This window comes from Chamaea fasciata, unplaced genomic scaffold, assembly GCF_029207755.1.
Source record: "Chamaea fasciata isolate MVZ Bird 193981 ecotype frontalis unplaced genomic scaffold, bChaFas1.0.hap1 SCAF_3, whole genome shotgun sequence".
Lineage (NCBI taxonomy): Eukaryota > Metazoa > Chordata > Aves > Passeriformes > Sylviidae > Chamaea > Chamaea fasciata.
This window is the reverse complement of record NW_027094088.1, coordinates 20,286,261-20,313,176: the sequence shown is the minus strand read 5'-3', so window position 1 is coordinate 20,313,176 and position 26,916 is coordinate 20,286,261. Positions and strand designations below refer to the sequence as shown.

Here is a 26,916-nt window from a genome sequence, read left to right as displayed (position 1 = left end):
GAGCATGTTATAATCAAGCAGAACTTACACACCACCCAATGACCTCTGAACAGCAGCAAATAATCTGCTATTGAGGAAATATCATCAACATAACTCTTTCTGTGGATACACACCTATATAGGCATAACCCACACAGACACATCAACAGGTTTTTTTACAGGATGGGGCAACAATTTTAGTTTTTTGACTTGCAATCCAGTCATTTCTTATGTGGAAATCTCTAATGGGATTCCTGAGGTGAACAACTGTTTATTCACGTGGAAAACTTACAGGCGCAACTGTGACTTTTAAGAAGTTGTATGGGAATATCTGCTACAACTAAAAGGTGAGTTGCAGAGACTCTAGTCAAAATCACATTGATGCCAATGTCTATTGACAACAGCCAGAGTCTTGCTTCTTTCTGGAATGGAAAACTTCATATATGGCCCAAGCCTAAACCAAGAGAGATGGCTGTGGGCTGGAAGGTGGACCAGGGAGGGGTGAGATCCAGGAGAGCCACCCAAGCAAGGAGGCAGGCACTTCTTATATCACTTGGATTACTTTGGCTCTTGTATATCTGCAAAGCAAAATATTTTCTGTTACACAAATCTCAGTACGAAGTTTGTGTGCTAATACTTCAGCTGCCACGTGGCCCCTGAAGGATCAGTTACAGAAGAGGGGATTGATCATGGAAGATGTCTGGGACGATCAGGGTTAAGCAGCAAGACAGAGTAGAGAGTGTAGAGCAAGGAAGTTCAGCAATGGCATCTAGGGAACACCTGCTTCAGAGAATTGACACCACATGGACACTCGCTTCTCAGAGAGCAGCAAAAGAAATTTGGGCAGCTCCCTGAGGAAAAGATCCAGCACCAAAGTCCAAACAGGATGGTCCAGGGGATGCCTTAAAAGCAGAGGGTGACCAGAGAGTCATGATGGTGTAGGTGTATATAACAGCAATTCAAAAATTCAAAACCTAATTCCTTACCCCACACTGTTTTCCCCACAAGAAAGAGGAGGGGTGAAACAAAAAGGGATCACAGCAGTTGGACACATCACTTTATACGGCTAGAGCTCATATACTCTGGTTATTAGCACACAATAAAATTCTATAAAAAACATATGAGGCTATGGAAAAAGAATGGAGGAAAAACTAATGGGCCAGAAGAAGAACAATAAACTGGCAGATGGGAGGTCCCAGCTCAAGAAGAATTTGAAGGAATGGAGAGATGTATTCTTGGAAGAGGAAGGGTACATCAGGTAGCTGACATATTGAGTTTCCAGGAAAGAGGGGAGAGTATTAATGACAGTGCAGCTGACGGTTTCAGCAGCTACCAACGAAATGATTTGCCCTTCTTTTTCAGCTGAAGAGGTGACAGTGTGAATATGGCAGCTGATTTACATATATCATCATAACTTCCATAGGAATATCAGATTTCTTCATAAGGACTTGTAGTACCAGCTTTGCAGGTCAGTGTCAATGTCTAACAGAGCCACTGGAGAGAAAAGGGAAGATTCAGAGAGGCACTGAGGTGCCTGAAACAGGGCTTAACCTGAATTTAATTGCCTAATTAAAAAAAGATTCCAAAATCCCCTGCTTCAGTAACTGTAAATGCATCAGGGCTAACATTTACCACCACAAAGACCACTGGAAATCAATTCCAGCTACCATGGCAGCCGTGTGCCAATTACCCCTCTAGACTCACTCCACTGTGATCCAGATCCAGGTCTCTAAACATTGCCTGAGTGCTGAAGGGGCCCAGTCCCAAAGGTGAGCTTGGGCTTCTCTGATCACACACCAAGAGCGCCCTCTTTCCCCAGTCCTGCTTTTTGCCAGTGCCTCTCCAATATGAGACATCCCAGTTCTGCCATAACAGCACACTGGCTTCTGTACAAGGCATCTGTCATGAACCAGCCAGCAGACTGCACAGGCACAATCTCTGCTTTGGTTCAGCCCACAGCAAAAAGGGTTTTCTTAGGGATTACCACACACTAAACTGAAGTACATAAGGTGACCAAAGGGATAACTGAATATTGGCCCAGAGTTTCATTTCAGTTTGGGTGATGTTAGCAGACCAAACACAAAACTATTTGCAGGATTGGGCCCTGACTGTACGCCAACCCTCGCCCAGCATGGGGAACAAGGAACAGGCACCAAGAGAGCTCCAGAACAGCAGTTTCCAAGTTTTAGTAATATATCAAGGCTTTAGAACGTATAAAACAATTAAGGGACCAGCATGGTGTTTGATATTCTTTCCAGTCTGACTTTAATATGTTCTCACCATTTGCAGATGTCCCGTCTATTTATGACGTCCTTTATGGCATGTAGATTTTGTTACAACAAAAATTCAGGTTGTGGATTTTTGCCAGTGGCAAGCTGACGTGGCTCAGAGCAGCATTAAAATGCTATCATGCTGTTAGATTAAGCAACCTATTTTCTCTACTAGCACAGATTGTACTTTAGTTTTGCCCTTACACCTACCAAATTGCTGTTTCTTGCAACATTTCCCTTTGAAGGTAGTTGTCAATCTCTGAACCAATGCTGTTTTCACCAAATGAAAGAGAAGTTTCTAAAGGAGTACAATAAAAGCAGGAGCTGGACCTTTTTGCAAGAGCCTTTTTCTATTTCAAAAATAATACTAGAAAAAAATAAAGCAGTAAGGAAAAAAACAGTGAGTCGTATTTCTTCTCTACTTTTAAGCAGGACTCCCACCAGATGACTCACGAGATACTGCCACATGTGTTAAACAGGTTTTATAGAATAAGTAGCTATGGTACGTACCCTGTACATGTACCTGATCCTAAACCTGCTGGCATAACAACACCTAATGATTTAACAGTTTTTCTCCCTTTGCTCCTTTCTATTTTTAAGCTTCTTTTGAAAATCTCTCATGCCTCGGCTCTTCTCTGCCAGCTGTCCAATTCGGGGCATTTTCATCTGCAGCTCTTTAAAGGGAATAGTCCGTGATGGGGACAATGAGACCAGAAATGAGCAGGTACAGTCAAATGCGGACACAGGCGTTTCAGCTAGGGCACTTCTAGGACTTTAAATATAAATACTAAATAGGCTGGAGGAAAAAGAAAAAAGAAAAAAGAAAAAAAAAAAAAAAAGAAAAAAAAAAGACCAAACTACAAGAAACCAGTCACATCGATTAGCTGATTAGTTTGCCAGTGAGTGATTAGTCAGAAAGACTGGAATTAGTCAGTGAAGCCTTGTCTCCCATGAATAAAATGTGGGGAGGACACCCTTTCCCACCCTCGGTGACAGATGATATCTGTTTTCTCCTTCGAGTTTGAATTTAAGAGCCACTGAAGCTCAGCAAGAGTATATTCTGGCTCAAATGAGCTGAAAATTGCATTCAATTTGAATTTCAAAACGAGAGGAGAAGGAGGAATGGGAGGAGAGGGAGGGAGCGAGCTCAGCAGGACCCGCCAGGTCCCTCTTGCAGCAGGTCCAGCTGCACCCAGGCAGGCTGCGGAGCTGAAACGCAGGGCATGATGCAAAGGAAAGAGCATTGCTGGACAACAGCCCAGTTCCAGTTTAAAAATAAACGTTTTGCTGTCAGGATCAAAGCAAACTCTGCTTTTATGTATATTACAAGCTGTATGTTCAGAAGAAAAAGATTCTTCTGGTTACTTGAGGGGAGAGAGGCATTGGGAAGGTAGAGCTGGCCAGAAGGAGGGGGGTACCCAGCTATCCCACCAGAAAATCCTCAATAATTCAGACTAACCTGAAAGTACTTGCCATCCCCTTGAACAGAGCATGTACACTGAATGTATGCACTGAATTTTGCTTAACTTAAGGTTCATTTAAGGTTACATTTTTCAGCGTGGGGTAACATTTAATTTATGTCTTTGTGGGTGAAGGGATTATTTCCCCTTCCTTTTGTGCATTAAATTTACAGTTATATCTGATGACACTGAAAGAAATGGAGTTACGCCTGCAACCCAAATATATCCTGTAATTTGATGGCATGATAGCTGTTGGTCTCTTTAATGCAACTGATAATGTCCAATATTCAATATAAAAATGATAACATACCAAATCAAGAGATTCTTCAGCAAATTTCTTACTGACTTCAGTGAGCAATTTGACCCAAGGGTCTGGACTAGTAATAAAATAATTACAATTAATCATGAGAAATAATTAATAACTTAAGGATTAAAATGTGTCCATTTATACATTCAGGATCAGCATTTTCCATGTACCCTTGAGAGGCTTTTAGCTTCCCTTCCTAAACAGAACACTTGCAGTAGCATTTAGAAATGGAGAATTCAGCTACCAGAAACTGGCTACTAATTTGGCTCATGGTATTTGTTATATGGCATTATGTTCGCAGATAGAAGGGTCCCTATTACACCAATAACCCACTCATATCCTCTCATGCAGCTGCTATTTCATAGCACAGTGTTTTTATCACAAGTTTTTCCTTTTTTTTCCAAGTAAGTGTTTTTTCCCGTTGATTAATCAGTAAATTACCGGCTTTACACACGTAGGTGATGTGAATCAGGATCCAAACCCAAACAAACCCCAAAAAAACCCGCAAAAAACCCATGAGGTCTATTTTCCTGGCCATTGCACTAAATAAAAGCTCCCAGGCAACAGAGTTAAGCACATACTATTAGATATACCTTGGTATGCTGTGCCTTCAGCAAGGCTTAGATTTCCCTCTGTGGCTAAAGACTGTATTAACACCCAAAGTGAGCAAGTGTGCTGATTTTAAGCTCTTCCCATCACCAAAGTAATTCTTAACCTGTTCTTTTGGCAGATAAAGAGACAATTTGAACATCTCTAAATCCTCGTTGCAAACTTTGCACCACAAAGAGGTTTCCAAATCCTGCAGGCACTTGGATAAAAACGCGTAAGCACTCACGACCACCACAATGGTCAGAGAAACTACTCAGAGCACAGGGCACTTTGTAGGTATTCAAATATGCAACTGTATGCCTCACTCGGGAAGGCATTTTTGGATATTATTGTTTCAAGTTTCATTCTTGCATTGCCTTCTTTCTGCCTTGGTAGCAATGCCACAGAAATACTGATCTCCCATCTCCATGTGGCTCCCTTATATGCTCTGGTTTCCCTAAATACACACCCCAGAGGTTCATTTCTGGAGGGGAAGAGGAGAAATACATGGACCTGTCTCCATCACTCCATTTTTCAAAGAAAGCTTTCTCTGTAAATCAGATTATCTTCCATGCTTACTTTACATTGTCTACTTTACTGAAGATGATACTCACTTTACAGGAGGGAGAACAATAAATATGCAAAATATATGGCATACTCCTGACAGATCAGTCTTCATACTGGAATTTCTAGATCTAACACTGCTAATAACAAACAGTAAGAGTATTTGCCTGATGACAGCATTGCACTAAGCAGCGCCATGGCTTCCAGACCAGAGCCAAGCCACGTCCAGCCCACTCTGGTCCATCTGCACCTACTCATGTGGACATGCCCCTGATGGTGCTCTGCTATTCCAGCTGGAAAGGCCCTGCCTGGTCCTGCTATGGCTGTCGGCGCTCAAACTGCTCGGCGGCCAGAGCGCCATTAGCGGGCAGCGAGGAACACCCGGCAAGCGTGGGTGACAAGCATGGCATCAGAGGAAATACTTGGCAATTTCTCCAAGGTATTGGACACTAGACTGGTTTAGCTGAATGGCATGCATGCCCACGTAAGGTTGCAAGGTCAAGAAGACCTTATGTTATTTACTACATGAGTGCTGGTCTCATGCACTAAAATATTGTATCAAGATGTGACCTGTAGGAGGACTTGCCTGCTCGGAAAAAAATTAAAGTTCCCTGTTTTTTTTTTTTTCTATCAGTCCCTTTTTGTATTTGAACATCACTTTTACAAAATTGCATAATTAACATTATGAAACATGGACATACCTTACAAAGAAACTCTAAGAGGGATAACAATTTCACACAGAAGCCACCTTCCAAAAACTTTTCTTCAGTCCTTTAACTCACTGCTGTCAAAACTGGGGAGGCGTGAAGGCATGTTGACTGCAAATCAGAGTATGAATGCAAAATTCACTAGATGTGAACTCTGCCACTCTTTTCTCCTATGCATATTTTACACCAAAAATGTTCTTACTGCGGCAGTATTTGGTGTAAGAACATCCTGTCTCTCGAAGCCTAGCCAAAACAAAAAAAAAGAGAAAAACATTTCTGGGTTTTCTCATTGTTAATTTGCACCACACTGTTTTTTGAATAATTTAAAAGGTAAATTATAAAGGGTGTATCCCTATAGATGACATCACAGAGCTTCGGCAAATCCATGCTGTCCAGAGAAATGATTTATTCCATGGAAACCACACTACTCTCAGAGGTGGCATGCAAAAGCCTGCAAACAACCAGCACTGTGGAAAACACTGACCCAGAGGTGCCCTGAGAAGAGCACATCGCACAGCCAAGAGAAGTGGAATACACTCAAGTGTCCCCAGTGCCTCTCTTGGTACCGATTCCAACCTCAACCTGTTAAGGTCCATCCCTGGTTGTTATGGCACAAGGTTGCTGATGATTTATTAAGAGCTCTTAGCTCCATCAGACAGTTTACAATTAACAGCTTCTCATTTTCTTAAATATAAATAAATACATAAATGAAATCAGAGCTGCTAAGTGCTGGGTGTACCCAAATGACATCATCGGCAACTGCCAGTCACCCAGGCTGCAAAAATAAATAAGGGATGGGGGCAGGGGGAGCGGGAGGGGGAGGCAGGGTATTTACTCAATCAGTACCTATTTTTGAATTTCCTTCAAGCTGGCTTGGACCAAGAGCCATCAATTATTTAAAAGAAGTAACACGATGCTTCCTTTGTTGAGGCAAATCTGCAAGCAGACCCCAAGAGAGAATAAAAAATGAATTAGGCAGAATTTATTAGTGCGCTTGAAGAAAACAGATTCAGCTATCAGAGCTGACTGTGCTTTTAAAAATAGTGTATTTCTGCCCATGAACAACAGTTTCTGTCCTTCTCTCTTACCCCAATAGATCCTCAATAATCTCACCTCTTCCCTCTCCTTATGCTTTCTTTTTTCTTTTTCAAGGGGGCACAACACTGAAAGAGGCATCAATCATTCCTTAAACTTCTTCCTTCTTTTCTGACTTGACTTGATGTATTGTCTTCATTTAAATTACAAATATACTAATCTAAAACACTGTTTACCAAGCAGCATATTAAATGAAAGATGCAAGAAATTGCATCACTCACATTTTAAAAATGACTTTAGACTCAGGGACACATAAAAACAATGAGACAGGATGAGCTGCTTTGGTTGCTATATTTCAATCCTAGCAAATGAGATTTGGTTCCAGCGGTTTTCTGCTCAGGACACTGCAGTTGAGCACACCCTGCCAAAACCAGTACAAAACCTCCTCCTTGGCAGATGTTGGGTTTCTGCAATGCTCCAGGGACGTGCAGAGCCGAGACCGAGGTCTCAGTCCCTGGGTCTGCACCTGGTCAGACACAGAGTTCACACCTGAGAGAGTCCCTCCAGGGCTGCGAGCAGGAGTCTGGCCATGCTGGAGGCTGTGGCAGGGACAGAAAGCGAGTGAGGCTGACTCCAACCCCAGCGACAGCACTCGACTGCAGAACTGAAACAGCAAAGGGAACGCTCGCAGGACAAAAAAAAAAAAAAGCACTGCCTTCATTCAAATGTTCCCTGCTTCATCCTTCACACCAGGGAAACGATGCATTTAGATCATTTGGGGTGACCTTTTGTGGCGTCCAGCAGCTGGAAAGGGCAGATGGCACTTTACGAAAACACGGCGCTCTCTTGCGCGTGATCGCAGCGGGGTGGAGAGGCTCGGCCTCCTCCCAGTGCTGGGCCTCCTTCCCCGAGGCCTCGGGTGGTCACCAGCAACCAGCGGCCGGGGGCCTCGGCTGAGGTTCCCTCACTCACTCCCCTCCTCCTTGGCGGGGCTGGAGCCAAGGTTCTGGCACTCCCCCCAGCACAGGGAGGGTGCAGGGCAGTCATGGTCCAGGAGGGATGAGCCTCAGAATTGGGTTTTAGGCTGCCTCCTTCTCCCCCTGCTCCAACCCCAAAACAAAATAAAGGTCATCACTTGTTCCTCTGCTGGCAGGGCATGATTAAAAGTGTGCTTGGTCCAAAAGCCAAGGAAGTTTGATAAGAACTGTGAACATGGCCTCAAGGAGTATTTTCTCATGTCAAAGAAATCACTGGAACATTGTTTATCAGCATGAGCCTGAGAGAAACTATAAACCTTTGGAAACGGGGACCATTACTGGCCAGAGCTGTTTGTGTTTCCTCAGATCCGCCCAGAGAGGGACCTTTTCACAGATATGGTCTAATGTCAGCATAATGTGGATCATGAATCATAGACTCATAGATTAGTTTGGGTTGGAAGGGACATTTAAATGCCATCAAGTCCAACCCCTCTGCAATGAGCAGGGACATCTTCAACCAGATCAAGTTGCTCACAGCCCCATCCAATCTGACCTTGAATGTTTCCAGGGATGGGGCATCTACCACCTCTCTGGGGAACTCGTTCCAGTGTTTTACCACCCACATTACAAATAAATTATTCTTTGTACCTCATCTAAAAAGACCCTCTTTTAGTTTTAAGCCACTACTTCTTGTCCTATCACAGGACACCCTGCTAAAAGGTTTGTCTATCTGAAAGGCCCTCTTTAGCACTGAAACGTGCTGTAAGATCTCCCTGAAGCTTCCTCTTCTCCAGGCTGAACAACCACAACTCTCTGATCTTGTCCTCACAGGAGATGTGCTCCAGACCCCTGATCATTTTTTGGCTCTTCTCTGGACCCACTCCAGCAGGTCCATGTCTTTCCTATGCTGAGGACCCCAGAGCTGGATGCAGTACTGCAAGTGGGACAGAATCCTCTCCCTCACCCTACCAGCCACACTGCTCTGGATGCAGCCCAGGATGCAGTTGTCTTTCTGGGCTGCAAGCAACGCGCCAAAGAGGTTGAGCATTTGAATTCAGGATTGCTGGCTGTCCTGTTACCCTTTTAAAATTAGTAATGAGAGGGAACGAAAACGATGAGAAATATTTAAACAATTCTATAGAGGATCTTTTTTTTGAAGGGAAATATCTCTAAATGGCAGTGGATGGTGCTGACCACAGGACAGAGCACTAAGCCCCGCTTTCCCTACAGGATGCTAGTAGTGGTACCACAGCAGCCCCTACTTCCCCCCTTTTCCCACGCTGTGTTCCACAGCAGCCTCAGCACAGGCTGCAGTGGCTCACTGTGAATGGCCTGGTCTTGCTGATGAGCAAGAGTCTAAACAAAGGCAGTTTCTTGCTCCTCAGACATTCATGGAACCAACTGCACTGACGCTGGCTCCCTCAGCACCCATGCGGAGCCCCGCAGGGATGCCCCAGCCTTCTGAGGCAACAAAGGTGCGTAGGACCTGCTCCTCTCCAAAGGCCTTGTTTTCAGGCTGCTCTCTAAAAACCCGAACAATCTTCTATTCCAACCACTTGAGTTCACCAAATCCCCACTGGCTTCTGATCTCACAGATTTATCCGGTACCTCTGTGGGCCTTTTGCTAACCCAAACATGATTATGCATCATAAATCTAAATACATTCATGAATTTGCCTTTGAATAAATATTTTAAGGGTAGTATCAAGTTTCACAGCATTCTGCTTTCATACCCAGCTGCTTTCCTTTTTAACTTCTACCTCAGATGCCTTACTTAGGCAGAACAAGAAAGGAAGAACTGCAAAGACCTGACTCAAGTGAATGAGAAAGCTGACACCAGGAGGTGCCAAGGCAACATCATTCCACTTCTCCTCCTCACCTCTTCCTCTCTGGATGGTAACTGCAAGATCCTGAATGCCAAACTTTGGAAAATATCATTGCAGAGGTAGCATCTGCTCCCTTGGCATACTTCTTGAGCAGTTGTATCGGCAGCTTTAGGTTTGTCCAAGTCTATCATATGACAAGAGTGCAGATGGGTTGTCTTGGATGCTTTGTCTTCCTGCATGCCATTTTCCTTTTATTAATGTTTTATTCTAAGGAAAACATATGTACAAACCTGTCTGTGGAAGGTTGTATGTGCACACAATTTCACACCAGTGAGGGGTTTTCTCTAGCCTCTGTCTAGATTTTTTACTAGCATTTAGCTTGGATTTCTGCAAGGGCCCTGACTTTTACTGAAGTCAGTATGTGGCATCAAGCAGATTAGGCCCTTACTGTGTGGATCTGCATTTCAACCAGCTATTCTTCCACATGCCATAACTTTTCCCATCTGTGTTGATCTTTCTTCGCAAATTAGCACCTGAGTCTTCAGAATATTAGACGTGCAGGAAAGCTGCTCATTTTGAGTTAACTTCTGCTCCCACTGAAATCAATGGGAGTTTTGCCATTTATCTATCATTCAGAAGAATAAATAAGAGAGCTGTGACACAGTTGCCATACATACAGCTACCAGTCCTTTTCTCTTGATTTTGTCGTTTTGTATCTTATTTTCCATACGTTAATCACAGTCACAAATCTGAATACATGGGGGTGTTTTTTTAACTGTAAAGAAAACTACAGTTCAAGTTAGGCAGTAAATCACAAATTGCGACAGAAAAAAAGCAAAGTATTCTGAGGGAAAAGAGGGTGAGGCATCTAATTAAATGGAGCAATACAGAACAAAAGAGGGAGAAAAGAATTTTAAAAAATAAAACCTAGATAATCCAAACAGCATATTCCTACCTTTTTTTGAAAGTTCTTGTGGTGAGAGTATTTGTTATGATGTTTCATGAATACTCTATGAACAGTTTTAAAATTAAATGCAGAGCAGAAGTGCAATAATATCAGGGTGCATTCTCAGAGTGTGGTTTAATACATTAATCTCTTATTTCTTGAGCAGATAAAGGCACAGAGCTACAAAACTGCAAGCCATCTTCCCATTTATCGTAACATACTCTTCAAACAAGTTAAAGCATTTACTGACTGGTGTCCAAAACAGACAAAATATTCCACCCTACCGTCACCTTCTCAGGGAAAAGCTTGAGAAGGCCACAATTCATATGAGAAAAGAGACACCAAACATGGGCTCTGGTGGACCAAAATGAGAATTTAATTTCAGGATTTAAGAATCTGAAGTAGAATCCCAGTTATCAACAGCTGGATCTATGAAAAATTATAAAACTGAGCTCTTCACTGGCATTTTCATCTGGACTGGAAAAAGGGAACATTTGCTGCAACCTCTCTTTACAATAGTGGCTGCCAATCTCCTAAGCAGATGTATTATGAGGAACCACAACTGATGAAACTGAACAGTTATTTACCACTCTTTTAAAGTGAGCCAATGAACTGGTTAGGATTCAGCGAGATTTGGGAGATTTGGGCACAACCACAGCACTGAAAAAAAAAAACCCAAAACCCAAACCAACCAGCCCTGTGTTCATAGATATTTCCAGATCTTTGTGCTGATTCGCTCATGTTCACCTTCACCATCCTGCTGACATACAGCATCCCCTCTGAATTATCCCTGTTGTTCACCAGATAAAAACATGCACTGACCAGAGCAGAAGACTTAAAAAGTCAAGTGCAGGAACTTCAGGAGGTCTACAGAGCGTGGATCCTCTCATATTTCTTAATCTCAGGGGGATCTATGCCTCTCAGGTCAACATGGGACATTCACATCCTTCAATGCTTACTCATCTCCAGTGAATAAATATGCCAAGGACCAAAACTCGTATAAGAAAATCCTAAAGTCAGTTTGACACAAGTGCTAAATATTCTATGAGGGTATAACTCGGCTCACATAAGTGAGTACCTTAAACATCTATTAAAATGGACAAAATGCCCCCTTAAAATGGAATACAATGGCATGGTACTTATCATCCAAGTAAAGGAATTTCATTTGGTGTTCTTTACTATAGTACACATGCATCATAAACCTAGATAAACTTGTAATGCATATAATGCTTCTAACACAAAACACATTCATAAGTACACATTCACACCATGCACACATAATAAACATATCCACCTTAGATAAAATAGTTTATACTTGGAAGCACCTCTCATGAGGCCCACACTAATCCAAAATACATAATGCTTATGTAAGGTATCACCGAAGGAAACAATCATAGCTAATTTAGAAATGAGGAAAACAAGACAGTAAATAAACTTGTCCATACTTGAACAGTGATTCTCTAGGACTGCTGAGAATAAAACCTAGAACTCTAAACCACAAAACATCATCCTTGTCATACTCAGCATGTGTAATGCAGCCAAAAATTACATAAACCCTTTTATGCCACAAACTGCAAGTAAAAATGTCAGCGCAAAAGACAGAGAATAATTAATTTTGCATTTCAGCAGATACTTTTTTTAGCAGTTGCATGTTGGATAGATTGTTATATGCAATCTTCAGAAATTTTCCTTTTCAGACACACAGTGCATAGGGCTTTCTCTTGAGAATAGGGCTCAAGACCTCCAAGAAAGAAAAAGAAATTGAATTTGTGTTTCTGAGGTCCAGAGTGACAACTTTGAGCTAATGCCTAAAATGAGGCAAAAGTCAATTAAAAACTTCTTAAATGAAACTTGTCAGATGTTATTCTAAATTAAAAGTATGGAATAAAATGGATTAACTTTTTATTACTTTCAGAACAGTCAAAATCAGGATTTTGATGAATTGATGACCCCCCCCCTTGCTCCTTCTTTCTTTAAACAAGGGAAAGTTCTGCATGCAGCAGCTTGCAGTGTGTGCATCAGGAGGAGAGGTGAAGCCATTAAGCGGCTCCTTAGCACAGACCCTTCAATTAAAGGAGGATTTGGGGAAGTCAACAGCTGTGGTTGTAATTTCCAGACGTTTCAGAGATGTGAGAAGACCTCTGGTAAAAATCCAGAAGATTCAAAAAAAACTAGACAAGGAACAAAGTGAAAGACCATCATGAATGATCAGTCTCCAACTACAGGTAAAAGCCATTATCCCTGTTGTTTAATATTTTTATTCATGAGGTTAGCATTATTATAAATAGTAATAACATGTATCTAATATACATGCAAACATTGTTTTTTAAATTGGAATATTTGGCAATGCCACTAAATATTTAAATGCCCTTTAGCACATGGGAATTTCAACAATGAGAACTACGAAGTACTATTTGTACTCCCTGGTATGTATAAATACACTGTCAGCTCCCTGCATTTTCATTTAGCATCAGAAACAGCTTTCCAGGGAGTTAGATGCTGCTGTAAGTGTCAATATCAATGTTACTATTTATAGTGCTACAAACTACATTTTGAGTTATATTGGTAAAGTTAAGCTTAGGTAGCACTTCTGGCATTAATACCTTAATATAGAAATACTGCTGTAAATGTAGTTTACAATTTGGAACATAAACACAAATTCAGTGTTACTAACAGATCACCTTCTAGATTGCATGAAAACACACTGCCAAAGTGTGTTTTATGCAATCCACAATGGAGCAAAATGCAACGATATAGATGTATTTAAATTTCCCATTTTTACACTGTCACTCAAAAACTTTTCTTCTTCCTTTTTTTCCCCTAGCTTATCGATCTCAAGAGCTTGTGATAGCATTTCAGTTGCTTCGCTGAGCCATTTTTAGATTCTGCTGCTTTTTTTATAAGCTAAATCAGGGCTCAAATGCTTCAATCAATTTAGCTTTTTCAATTAGAGAAGAAAGTTAAAAGAAAACCCTGAGACATGATAAACTATGAAATTTTAGCATCTAAGGCTTTTTATGTTGTTTGTTATGCCTTTTTTTTTTTTTTATAACTATCAATAGCATCTTTTTACATAATAATATCCCTGATGCCTATGGTTGGAATTCATAGCAGGATGGCTCCAGTAATTTTTACCAGGAGGCACAGTTTGAATTTACCACAGCCTGTAGCCTGTCCAGGAAGTCACGCGTGTGGACAGACAGGAACTCCTGACACCCTCATAGCTGTGACCTCTGGCAACAGCCTGCAGCAGCTCAGTGATTGCAGGGGAGAACATTATGAAATGCATGACCTTTTGTAACACTGCACGATACAGAAGGAGTCCGAGACCTTTGTGAGTGCCAAAACCTCCAATCTCAAAAAAAATTCTATCACAGTCCCAGATTAAGCCTGATGTCCACTGTCTGAACAGATTAACCATTTAAAATGGTACTTCAGAAAAGCCAGGGGCTGCTCCAATGCAAATCAGTATCAACAGAAATCAATGAGGTGCTGTGGAGGAGATTTAGACCAACTGAATCCTACCTAAAGGGTTAGACTACATCTCCAAAAAAATCAGAACATCTGGTTTTCACCATCAGATCTTCCTTCAGGTGATTTGATTAGTCAGTGGTTCAGTTCCACTTGAGCAATGCCTGTCATATCGGGTTTAGAAAGACAAGAGGGGCAGGCTGCTACCCAAAGTTTGCTGCAAACGCTCATGGGTTACACAGCAGCTTGGCTGAAGTCCTAATCCTCACATCCTGCTCTGGCACTTAGGCACTTTAGGTAGGTCACTTGGCTTTTCCTCAGGTATTTATTTTTGGTACTCTGGGGAACAAGAAATTCACCTTACCTTGGACCAGACAACCTGGGATAGCTAATGAGAGAAAAATGAAAATTGAAACTAGCAGCTTGTGCTTTATTTCAGTTTTCTCTTCAGGTTTAATTCAGATGTTAATTTAATCGGTCATCATCCAGATCATTGGATCATATTTAACTTGACTTAACTACACATTTTTGTGAGTGCAGGGATGCAGCACTCTTGAGTACAGACATCTGTAGTACAGGTATAAAAGAACATGTAAGTTCAAGGGAAATGTTTCACAACGATTAATTTAGTCATGCAAGAAGAGTATTTGGAGAATTTGATAGAAGATACTAAACCATGGTTAAAATCCATTCTCTTAAATGTGAGTTTTTTATTACCTTTTTCTTTCTTCTCTTCAAATGTAACCTACGCATATTTTTTTAGGTCCATAATAGGCAGTCACTGCTGAAACAACTGGTAGGAGATAATCAGTAGATTTGAATAGTTGGGGTGATTGTCTGATTATTTAATCAAAACTGTTTTTAGGCACTTCATTAGGGTTTTAATGGCAAATGGCAACACACAATTAATTAGAAAAACCTGCAGACACCGGAAATCTTGTCCTGAAACACTTGTACCCTGCACACATGCAATCCTTCTGATCAGATGCCAAGAGGAAACACAGGCTGTTGTGCTCTATTTGTGGCTCAACTTGCATCATTTAGGAACCAGTGGATCCTACAGCTAATTGCCAGTATTGCAAAGGATTGCACAGAGAGCGAGCAGCAGTCACACCCAGCCACGAGTTAATGTAAATATCCAAGTGATGACCAAGCAGTGTGACCCTGCTCATGGATCTTGGAGTTGTTCTGAACCTCACCATCATCACACCTCCCTTTCTGTGGAGGGGCCAGGGGGGAGTGGAGTGATCTTTACAATGCCACAGAGACTCAGTGCTAGCAATAAGATTCCTGTTAACCCCATTATGACCACTTCTGTTACTGTGTTAGTAACTAGTGATGGAGACAAAGGTAGGCAGAGGGAAGTAAGGCAGCACGAGAGCCCCCTTTTTAACATCTAAAAAGGAAAAAGACGTCAACTAATTTCTGAACAGATGCCAAAACTAATTTGGGGTATCTTGCACATGCTTGTTTTATTTACTAGAAATTCATTTTGCTCCTTAATATAGTCACAGACATCTGCACGAACACAAAGCAAGGTCTTAACAAACAGGATAAGGCACTTAGGGCTTGCACACCCTGAGTCCCAGAAATAACCGACCTCGCAGCTATTCCTCGCAACGCTGAGGTTTTACATTGCCCATTCTTAGTGCAGGTATGACCACTTACTACTATAAACATATATTTTAAGAACAGTAAGGAAGTGATGAATTGGCCACTTGCAGTTTTCTTGACAGCAAGGTGAAATGGTAGCTGTGGTGACCAGGGGATGTCCTGGTTCCTCCTCGCAGAGAGGTATTCAGCGCACGTAATAATTATTCATCCATCTCGTTCACACTAAAGGCATCGGCAATGCAATTTTAGCCTGATAATCAAGACCATATGACAAAAACCAAGGCCATTAGGGACCAATTTCAAGTATTCTCTGCAAGACAATGATTTTCCAACTGCACTTACATATGCTGAATAGTTACTTCTGCACGACCGCACCTGCTCTCATTTATGTAACCCTCCATCCTCTCCCCTTTTTTCTACCCCTTCTTTTCTTGTAATGCAAAGAAGGAAAGTTTCAAAGGGTTGCTGGAATTTTCCTAGAAACAGATTTGATTTATTTGTATTTCTGGCTGGCCACATGCTGTGAGCAAATAAGAATCTGACAAATGTAAAAGTTAGTTTGTGCTAATGTCAGATCAAATTCTACCCTCAGCAGACGTTGTGGGGCTGCATTAATGTAAATGAGAGCAGGATTTGGCCCAACACTTTCATTCACTTCCTATACATATTCAAATTAAATGAATATTTTGTACAATCTCTTCCTCCCTCTACATACACATGCATAATTCTGTCTCAGATTCCAGCCTTGGTTAAAATGGTGACTTCATGGGAGCTTTTTCCTGGGTTTATGCTACTGCTGCACATCTAAACGACATGCACTGGGACTCCTTGTTCAAGTAAAGCAAGCAGAACGTGGCCCTTGGTCTCCAAGTCAGGTCTGCCCTACCGTAATAGTTTTGTTCCTTAATTACTTCCTGCTTATTTTTGAACGTACCATTTCACTATCAGTCACATAGTAATGTTGCCTTTGAAAAGACTGTGGTGTCACTGTGAATTAGAGTCCTGTAAGGTTAAAGGCTTCAGTTGCCAGAGGGGAAAAATGCCAAAATTATTTTAAAATTATACATAGTATAACACACAGACTGTAGCATCTTTTAATGTTATTGCTTCTAAAGAAACAGATACACCTTCATGCTTTTTCAGATAAAATTCAAATATTAAAGAGAATAATAAGCTCCATTACTAATGATGCAACAACCCCCTCTGCCAGAAGACTTGAATGCACAAAATTAGTAAGAAGTAAAAAAGGCAAGACTGTATCAGGAAGTGACCCTGTAATAACACAACCTAGATCCTCATCCTGTAAACCTTTATTTGCATGAGTGATCCTGTCTCACATAAGAAGTGCTACGGACTCCATTGGGCAATTCGTCCAAGTGAAAATTATTCATGAATTTGAATACAAGAGTGTATGATCAGATCAGCTCCTAGCCTTCTCTGTCAGTGATCAATCCTCCTACTACAACCCACCCCCTTCACATTTAAAATTAAAAAATAAATTTCCATCTTTTGAAAACGGAAATAAAGTTGGATTTCTCAAAGCAAAGATTTGGTCTACTAAGTCATTATTAGAATGAGGAGAAATACTCCTGGATCACGCTCTTGTTCATATATATTCTAGATTTGTTTTTTAGTTGTATCTTATAATAATTTAAGGCAATGACATCAGAAAGATCAATGAAGCTGCATCCTAGTATTGAATTAATCTCACAGTACTATTGGTGTCTTCTGGAAACTACTGTACTGAATCCAAAGAAGGAGAACCTTGCCTTGCTAGAAATGCTCCTGATTTTTGAAAGATAATTATCACAGTGTCCAGTAAAAATGACTGTTTGATTTTTTTAATACTTAGCTACTGGCATGTCCTTCTGTGCTGATCATGTACGATAAGAGCCAGATACAGGATTTTGCAAATATTTGGGAATGATATTAGAAGTGAGAAGCAAAAGAAATTAAGGAGAAGCAATGCTATTGCTGTTTTTCATGCCCTCTGTGAGTCCCCACAGACGAACAAAAAAACCCCAGTCATATTACAAAGCATCAAAATCCTAAGGATGGCTAAAGATAAGACATAGCTTTCCAAATTTCAAGGCCTTACTGAAATGCTTAAAACCACTCTTCCATCTGATTTTTGGCCATTGCTTCATCACAAAATTTGCAGTATGCTTCCTATACACCATTTTCTACCTCCCAGAAAACACCAATATTGCTTAAGCTTCATTTAAATGTCTTAATTCAATTGAACCCAGAGATCATTGACACCTAAGTAATTTCTATTTAAAACCATTCAGCCAAAAATAAACAAACAAAAACAAAACTGGAGCAGAATCTCCTCTGGAGATTATCCTCATTTTAAAAGAAATTACCCTGCCTGACTTTTTATAAGATAATTATTGCAATTGTTTTGCCTAATGCATATTGTTTGAGTATTATAATGCTATGCTACGCATCCTGAATGAGGGACAATTAACAGAGCTTTGTTCTCTTGACATCCCAGGACACAGCTGAAAGGAAAACTTGGCCCTAAAGATTTGGGGTTTTTCTGGCTGAACAACATCTCAAACATAGCAGAGGTAGGATTCAAAGACACAACTCAGAACAATTCAAACCAGGGACGTGCTGCTTCTGGAGATCTCGGAGATGGAGTTGATGGATTCATTCCCTAACTGCTCCTATCAATCCTAAACATGCCAGCAAATGAAAGCTTTCACTTGCAAAGGCTTTTGGGCTTGATCAGAGAACAAGAATTTTACATATGTCACTCCCCAGTCTTCAGTGGGATTACTCAGAGTTTCTATTGTGTAAGCAAGAGGAGGTCAATTTGTGGTATTTCAGATTTTGGTAACAAAATTGATCTTTATCAGTTTCTTTACAGACTGCTGGGGCAGGGTTCTAATTTCAATTACACTGACATGTGCAGGAAGCAATGCCCTTCTCTTGTGCTTAAGGATGCACCTGTAACAAATGGAAACATCTTGCTCTACTCATCCTATATATCCATCCCTCAGAAATCTTTCTCCTGCTTGTGACCAGAGACAGTCATTTGACCAAGTTAGTAAAAAGGGTATTTGAAGAATTGGTAGCCATTGTGTCCAGAGACACCTACGTATCACCCTTGGTGAACCTGGATCTTGGGCAGGATTGAGAGGGAAATAATCCAGTGTACAAGGAAAACATCCATTAAAGATCCTCCTAAATTATGGAACAGATCAGTATATGGTGTTTCCCTAAATCAGGTACAGCAACATCGCCCTGGAAGCGATGTGCTTGTTGGAGCAACAGACCAAAATCACCTCCGGACCAATCCTACCACGCGTGAGCCTCTCTGCACTGACAGATGGCAGCACAGAGAATCAGCAGAACAAGGAGGAGATCAGACCAACTCTGTGGAAATCTAAGTCACACCTTTCCACTGTAATCACCGTCCTCCCAAGCTCATTACAGTCAAGGACGAGAGTATCCCTCAGCTACACCTCCACAGCTAAATAAAGCTGGCTGCCAGGTCACTGCCATATGGCTGGGGGCACCATGCCGCTTTCCAACGGGGACGTTTATCTTCAGGTGTCCTGCCCTGCAAGGGGGAAGGTCTCAGCTGGCAGCAGAGACAGTGGGCCTCTGGAACTCCCCTCACCAACTGCACTGCTGGCTGTCCACTAACTCTTTAAATCAAGAATAATGCAATCTTCAGTGAACACGCGACCATGGGCATTTGTCTCACCTTAGTAAAACTTATAACCACACCAGCTTTCAGATTTACACTTCCTAGCCCAGAAAATAACAGAAAGCAAAGCTTGTCAGTTTGTCACCATTTTCCATCTCTGCATTTGTAAAGGAAATAACATTGGCAGGGAAATAATACAAAATGTATCACACACACAGGCTGCAGGAAGATATAATGTTCTTTTACATATTTGATATAGAGCCTAAATTAAGCTGCAGAAAAGGGGCCATGAATCTTCACAGCCTCATTATCAAGCCTCCCTAAACCTCAATTGCAGGAAAATACATTTCATAAACAAAGACCCAATAGGATTTTAACAGTACAATAAATTTCACTGACATTCACCACTAATCACATTTCAAAATACATTTTTAAAAATAAAGTTTATTCAACACAAAACCACAACACAGAAACAAAGAGTAACATAAGGATATGTTTTACCTTCTCCACTTCACTTTAGCTCATTTCTGACTGAAATCCCTTTTAGGTGGTTGGCTGTAATTCCATAGCAGTAAACATCAATACTCTTCCTGATCCCTCTTTTACTTTCCTGGACATGAGCTCAGACCGTGACCCTATTCATGGATACAAATTTACTGTTTTCACAGTAATCTGACACAGAAAAGGGGATGCAGCCTTCCCTCCCATCACTACATAACAAAACTATCTCTATGATCTTGCTTAGTTTTCTTCTCAGGAGCAGCCAGGTGCTGCCTTTCACTTCTGCCCACAATTCCCTCATTATCCACAGCAGAGAAAACCAGAGCCCATTACTCCTTCACGCATCTGCTAAAAGAAAAAAGGGTTGAAAAAATTGAAGAGACAGTGGAAGAATTTTAAAAAGTAGTGTTTTTTCATGTTTTGAATGATCTTAGAGATGGTGAACTTATGCAGCATTTCTAAGATCTGGAGGGAAAGGCTAATTGTTGGATTGTTGGGATTTTTTTTTTCCCTCCTCCTTCTCTTTAGTTTTGATGTAAGTGAAACTTCATGCAGGTGAAAGGCTGAAAGCCAACCATGAAGGGTGGGGTGCTTTGAAAAGAAATCAAAAACATGTGTGGGACTCAAGTTTTCTCTCATACATGGTAACCCCAAACCTTAGCTCAGATCACTTCAAAGACTAGGAATGAACTTAGGTTTTTATACAAAAGCCTCAGGTGTGCCTCCCTAAAGGTACCTTTTCACAGCAATTCTTCCACCTACTTGAATTGTGATGCTGGTATCTGACATCAGAGCATCTAAGTGCTGTCAAAACTGGAATAAGCTCACCAGCTCATCTGACTAAACCCATCGAGGGCCTTCAGACAGTAATACCATTATTGACCTGGGCTGAATTCAAATGCATTTGGAGTGCTTGATATTTATCCAAATTATGCCCATTGAAAAATCCCTGGCAGAATACAGATAACATCAGATTAAAATGTATCATTATAATTACTTCAAAGAGATGTCTGGTATAGAAATAATTAGGTTAGTAAATATTTTTAATTAAATTATGATTTCTAAATTGTGTTAAAACTACAACTTGCTTCTATGGACATCACAACTAAACTACAAATCAGACTAATTCAGTGCCTGAATATGAATATTTGAATTAATCTAATATAGTTATTATACCATTAACTTCAGTGATGTAACTCCAAATTTACACAAGCATAATTAGAGTCAGATCCAAGATTCAGGAGATCAATACAAATCTTTCCATGGGCTGCAGTAGTCATGATAAGGCCCTGAGAGAAGGGCTAAAGTGGTAGTACCATCCCATCAATCTGACCTTTCCATACCTAAAATAATGTTTCTGTTAAGAACTGTCATTCACCTAATAGTAAATATGAAAACATGCGTATGGAACCAAGCAGACACGAGAAAGTAAAATTTATAATAAGCACAAATTCCTACGCCTTCAGTCAGAAATATTCAAAGATATGAGAATCTCCAGAAGTTTTTTACTGCTTCTGCCTTTCAGTGAGACTGCATAATAAATTAGCTGTGAAATAAAGACTGGTGAAAAGCAAATAAACAAAAGAAATTATGCCAGTAGTACTGGCTGGGATGTCTAAAAATGGCACATTCCTTGCTGATCAATTCTTGCTGCTAACATATGAAAAATAAGAATGTGTTTTAAATACTTTAGACTCCAATTTACATCTGTAATCCTCTTTTCTTTAAACAGTTTGACACCTCGTACATAAAACTGTGTTTTACAGATGCTCTCCTCATTTAATTGAAATCACATCTCAGGTCAAGATCACCACTTCCTTCTGCTTCTCTAACCTCTTCTTGCCTGAAGGCCTGTAACTTGTGAATTATTTAACAATCATATTTGCTGCTGAAAATTGATTTCTGAGAGAATCCATATTGATTGAGATATGTGAGACTAATGAGTTTGAGGTTAAGGTGTTTAGGTATCATTATCTCTGATAGTCCTGAACTAGAATCTTCATAATTTTTTGTCTCTTGTCAATACTCAGTTCTATATCCGTGCTCCAAGCTGTGCCTATGTGTTAAAATAATTTTAAGAGATAGAATGAATAAACATTTTACACAAGTCTGAAGCATCTGTAGTAGTCTCCCAGACGTGTCTTTCCTGTGAAATGCCACTGCATAAAGAGGACACAAGCAAAGTTTTGCCACACTTACAATTAATCTGGAAGCCAGAAGAAGAACTGGCATGAACAAACAGCCCCCACTGGAGCAAAAGCTGTTCTCAGAAGTTGAAGATCTGATTTCCCCAAATGTCATAGTGTTTGTGCTGCAATGCATGACTTCAGTTAGCTCTTGCTGGGCTTCCCTGGGATGGAGCAAAGCTCCACGGAGCTGTGCCAAGTGCAGGCACCTTGTTCAGAGAAGCACGTCAGCACGTGCACATCCATGGGGATCCTCTCCTGCAGCCCCTGCTTTTTGCCCCTCACATTCAAGGGGTGGCTGGTGGACTCCTGTTGCAGGTCTGCCACTGAGCATGCTTCCCATTCTTCTTCTCCTCAGCCTTTTCCTGGCATGCTGAGACACAAGGACATTGTGCAATGTGTACCTGCACAGCATCCTCATAGCTACGCTCCAGCTGACCTCCTGTCCTTGCGCAGTGAAAATCACTTCCTCAGTGCCCTCTCTACCCACATGGGGTCATTGTACTTCTTACCTGTCTTCTCCTCACAGCTAAACGGAAAATAGAAAAAAAAAAATCTACAAAAACAGAGCATTTCCATGACTGTCAACTGTATATATAAATATAAAACCCCATGATGAATAAGAATCTCATCTCAACTGCAGTATCACCAAACAACTCAAAGACTTCTAAATGAATCGCTGTGTCTCTTTGTTTTCCCCTCAAAATGAGGTAAAAATCAGCTTGCCATATTGTTGACCTGTGTCTTTCTGATGATGCTGAGTGCCCAAGGTGCTCCCATTCAGTTCTTTTTTATGACACTAATAATTAGCTTTAGTAAGTAAACGCATATGTGGCCCACACATCTGGATTTATGTGCCAAATCCAAAACCCATGAGTCAGTTCAGAGAAGACTTCAAGAAGCTACATCTGCTGGGTTTGGAAGTGACATGCCCTGGTCACAGCTTCATGGATGTGCGCTTGTACATCTGACTCAAAGATCTTATTCCAGATTTTACATCTTTGGAAATCACACTTCTGTCTCCCCATAACTATTCCTGCTTTAAAAAAAAAATAAAAAATCCAAAGCAAGCAAGCAACAACAAAACCCTCCAGAGTATGTGACCTCTAGAGTTAGACCCCTTTTTGGGGTAGTTTTGGAATCAGCTGTATTTATGCCTAAAAAAAAAAAAAAAGGACAGTTCTTTAAATGACCCAGCTGGAAAAGGATATTTTTGGTCAATGATCTATTTTTATTTCTGCTCTGCTGTTTCTCATGAAGCCTGATGACAAAGACCTGTCCTTCAAAGCTAGTCTATAGTTTATGAATTACCAATTTCAATTACTTTCTCTAGGTGAAGTACACTACAGTTTTGTTATCAAGTTTATTTTTGCAGGTGGGAGCTCTATTAGAGAAAATGAAATGCTTTTCTGTCTCAGTTTGGCTTGTCTTTTTATAAGGAGAGAAATGCAATACATATTTTCAAAGGCTCTTCTAAAAATTAACTAAAAGTTAAAATAAGAACTATGAATTTCATTACAGTATTTAAGACACATGTTTAAACTGTTGACTACATCCATTTCAGTTAACAAATTTATTTTATGTCACTCTTAATCAGTAGAGGTATATTTTTGTTACTGTTATTGATTTTGCAGCCATGCCAGTTAATGCTATTATCTTGGATAGTACATTCTGAACAGTTACCCTTACAGGCATTTTAAATAAAAACAAACATCAATTGGGAACTCAAAATGAAATCAGATCACTTTATGAACCTGAAAAACAACCTTCATCCTATGCCACATAGTCTTCTTTGAATGACCTATCTCTTTACCCAACTTTGGTCTTACATAAAATAAGCTCAACAAACTATGGGTGAAGAGCTTACATGCTTTTTTTAATCAGATAAAATTGGCATACTGAACTCTCTAATTATTCTTTTTTAAGTGAGGAACTGCAAGTTCTCATGATAGAGAGTTAAAGATTCTCAGATATCACGATGAGTAACATGATCTTTACTTGAAGATGGGTATACAGGCTTCATCTGTATTAAGATAAATTAGCTATGCCTGGCCTAAACTCAATCATTTCTGTCTCATCAAGATGAAACAACAGATAAATCCTCAGGCTGAACTTCAATTCACTAGAGAGATGTCGAAAAACTGATATCTTAATGTTAAACTTGTGGAAACTCAGGACTATGCAGGATCACATTTTTCTGGAGGGTGGGTACTGCCAGGGTTACCTACCTGCACTTTGATGCTGTGCCATAAATCCCCACATTTCCAACCCCTCCAAACTGCTCTGTTCTGACTGCAGATTGCCTCACAAGGTGGTCTGTGGTCTCCTGGTGCAGGAAAACTCTTAGGCAGTAGGTGAGTCCATCAGTTTCAGCTCAATCCCCACAACTTGGTGGTTTACAAAGAATAAAACTAATAACAGAATTTTTGACACCAGATTAGACAGTTTTCACCTAACTAGAAAATATCCAAACTACACGTTACCTGGCCCCTCAGAAAGGTCACAAGCACAAGCGTTCCCCTTTGTAAACCACTACTTTCACAGGTCAGCACCCTCAAGATATTGCAATTTTAAGCCATTTAGGCCTCTAGATCTTAGAAGTCCATTAATTATGGGTTCAGTTAACAAGCTCACATGCATGCCTTATTGAAAATAGAACTTATCTGAATAAGGACTGAAGGAGCAATGGTAATTTTGTAGATGAATCTGCTATAGCTATCCAGATTGATTTTTAACTGAAGGAATTTTGTGGGGTTTTCTTAAAGAGTAGGCTGAGCTCAACTTAGTGTTTCTTTCTTCATTATTATTTCTCCTTTAGGACCACAGAAAGAGGAAGGAAACAAAGAATTCTCAGTTCTTTATTTCTGCCTTAAATACATATGAATTTTTATTTTTAATTAACTTCTGGTCTCCTAGTCTCTTTCTTTCCCTAATATTAGTTTTATCATAGAGAAACACCCTAGAGCAGATCACAGTTCAGTACTCTAGATTTACTAATTTTGTGTGAAAATACATGTGTGTGTGTTCAGGACATTAAAATCTCTCTTTTACAGATATAGTGCAGATCTGTAAATGAATTCGGGAACCCTACAAGACAGCTCTGCTGTCAAAGAGTGTCTGCCCTTCTCCTCTGGTCAGAATGAAGGTAATGTCCTGTATTGTTACACAAGGAACTAAGAATGGCTATTTTTTTCAGTGCTCACTTCACAGCGGCATGGGACTAATTAATGGGAAAGTGGAAGTAGGCAGTGGTTTTTGTGGAGCTAATTAAGATATGTGGCAGAAAAATATGTGGATGGGCAATTTCTTAATTTTAAAGGTTTGTATAGCTAGACAGTTTTATTAGTCAACACTGTGCCCTTTTTTTGCAGTCATTGCCTACATTTTAGTGAGATATGGACTCCTCAATTAATCTTTCAAAGACTGATTTTGATTTATCTCAGAGGGAGGCTGGGGGGGAAAAAAAGCAGTTGTGTACTTTTTAAAGAAACCAACAGCTTGTTCCCTTTAGTCTCTGCTTACAGAATAAGTGCATTGATTTTATCTTTTAAACATGCTTCTGTATCCTCTCCATTTCGTCTATTACTGGTGGGGGGAGGGGGAAGTGAATCTAAATGTCCATTCCATTTAATTCCCCCCAGATTTAAAATGCAAGGAATTACTAACAAAAATTTTAAAAAAATAAAAAATTAAAAAGCACAATCTAAAAGATTTGTTCCTCAGCACATAGGAAGTCTGTGGCAAGAGCCAAGAATAGAGCCCAGCACTTGCAAGCTCCTGCACCAACACTGCACTCCTGTAAAGCACTGCGTTATTCAAGGAGCAGAACTGTGCCAAAGCTTACCTGCCTTGAAAGACTGGCCTCTGAGGAGACGCTCCTCAATATTATCATATTCGTATAGTTCCCAGAAACTATTATTTTCTCAGTCCAACGTCACTCGGTTCAGCATCTTCCCTTTCGTTCAAACAGAAATGGCCAATTGTCCAAGTAACAGCCAAGGAGATTCTTTTTCTTTTAAAGAGAGGGGGCATATCTCCCATAAAAGTAATCTCAGCACTTATATGAACTTTGAAGCTAGTAAGTGCTACAAATTCTGTTTAAAGGGGTGACAAATTTGGTGAGACATTAATTCCCACTGCAGGACAGCTCTGTGGTCACACCCTACCAAAAACATCCCCTTCTTACCCTCAGCTGCCCAGGCCTGCTCCGTGGCAGCCCAGCCGCACTGCCTGGCACCGCCGGCAGAGAGGGATGGATCTGGGCACGGGGATGCAAGGTAAAGGAGAGGGATGATGCTGGTTGTGGATGTTAAATAAACAATTTTTTCTTACAACAAACCCTGGCGCCTGTTCTCCCCATGTCATGGCCCATGATGACTTAGTGTCTCCCAAGCATGACCAAGCGATTAGTGCAGCCGTGTCGCTGCATCTCAGCAGTAATGGGGGCCCTCTTTCCATTTGCCTTCTATTGAAATCTAAGCGCTCCATTGGCCTGTGCATTTTCAGCTTGATGAATTCATTATTCCCCACCTTTTTTTTCTTTTTTTCTTTTTTTTTTTCTTTCTCAGGCCAGAGCTTTACCAAAAAGCCAAGTGACTGTTTCTGGGTTTTCCTTCTCTGTGAGGGATTTGTTTTTTTGTTGTTTTTTTTTTCTCTCTTTCTAGACAGATGTCAGAAAATGTGGCATTGACTCATCCGTTTCAAACAGCATTTCAGTATACTTTTGGATCTATGTATATTAGACAGCAAACAATCACAACACTTGGCTTATTTATTTATTTATGTGGTAACATCCTTCAACTAATGATATCGGGGGAAATACAATT

General features: G+C 40.6%; 1 protein-coding gene across 18 annotated transcripts in view; it reads right to left on the bottom strand.

The window, feature by feature from the left end:
• Window positions 1-26,916, bottom strand: part of ESRRG (estrogen related receptor gamma) — a 394,158-nt gene that overhangs the window by 285,483 nt on the left and 81,759 nt on the right. The window contains exon 1 of one of the 18 annotated variants that reach the window (XM_066178264.1): window positions 5,869-5,879. The exons of the other annotated variants lie outside the window; for them this stretch is intronic. The gene's annotated coding sequence lies outside the window, so the exon portion shown is untranslated. Of the gene's footprint in view, window positions 1-5,868; window positions 5,880-26,916 lie in introns of those variants that run through there. 18 annotated transcript variants of the gene reach the window in all.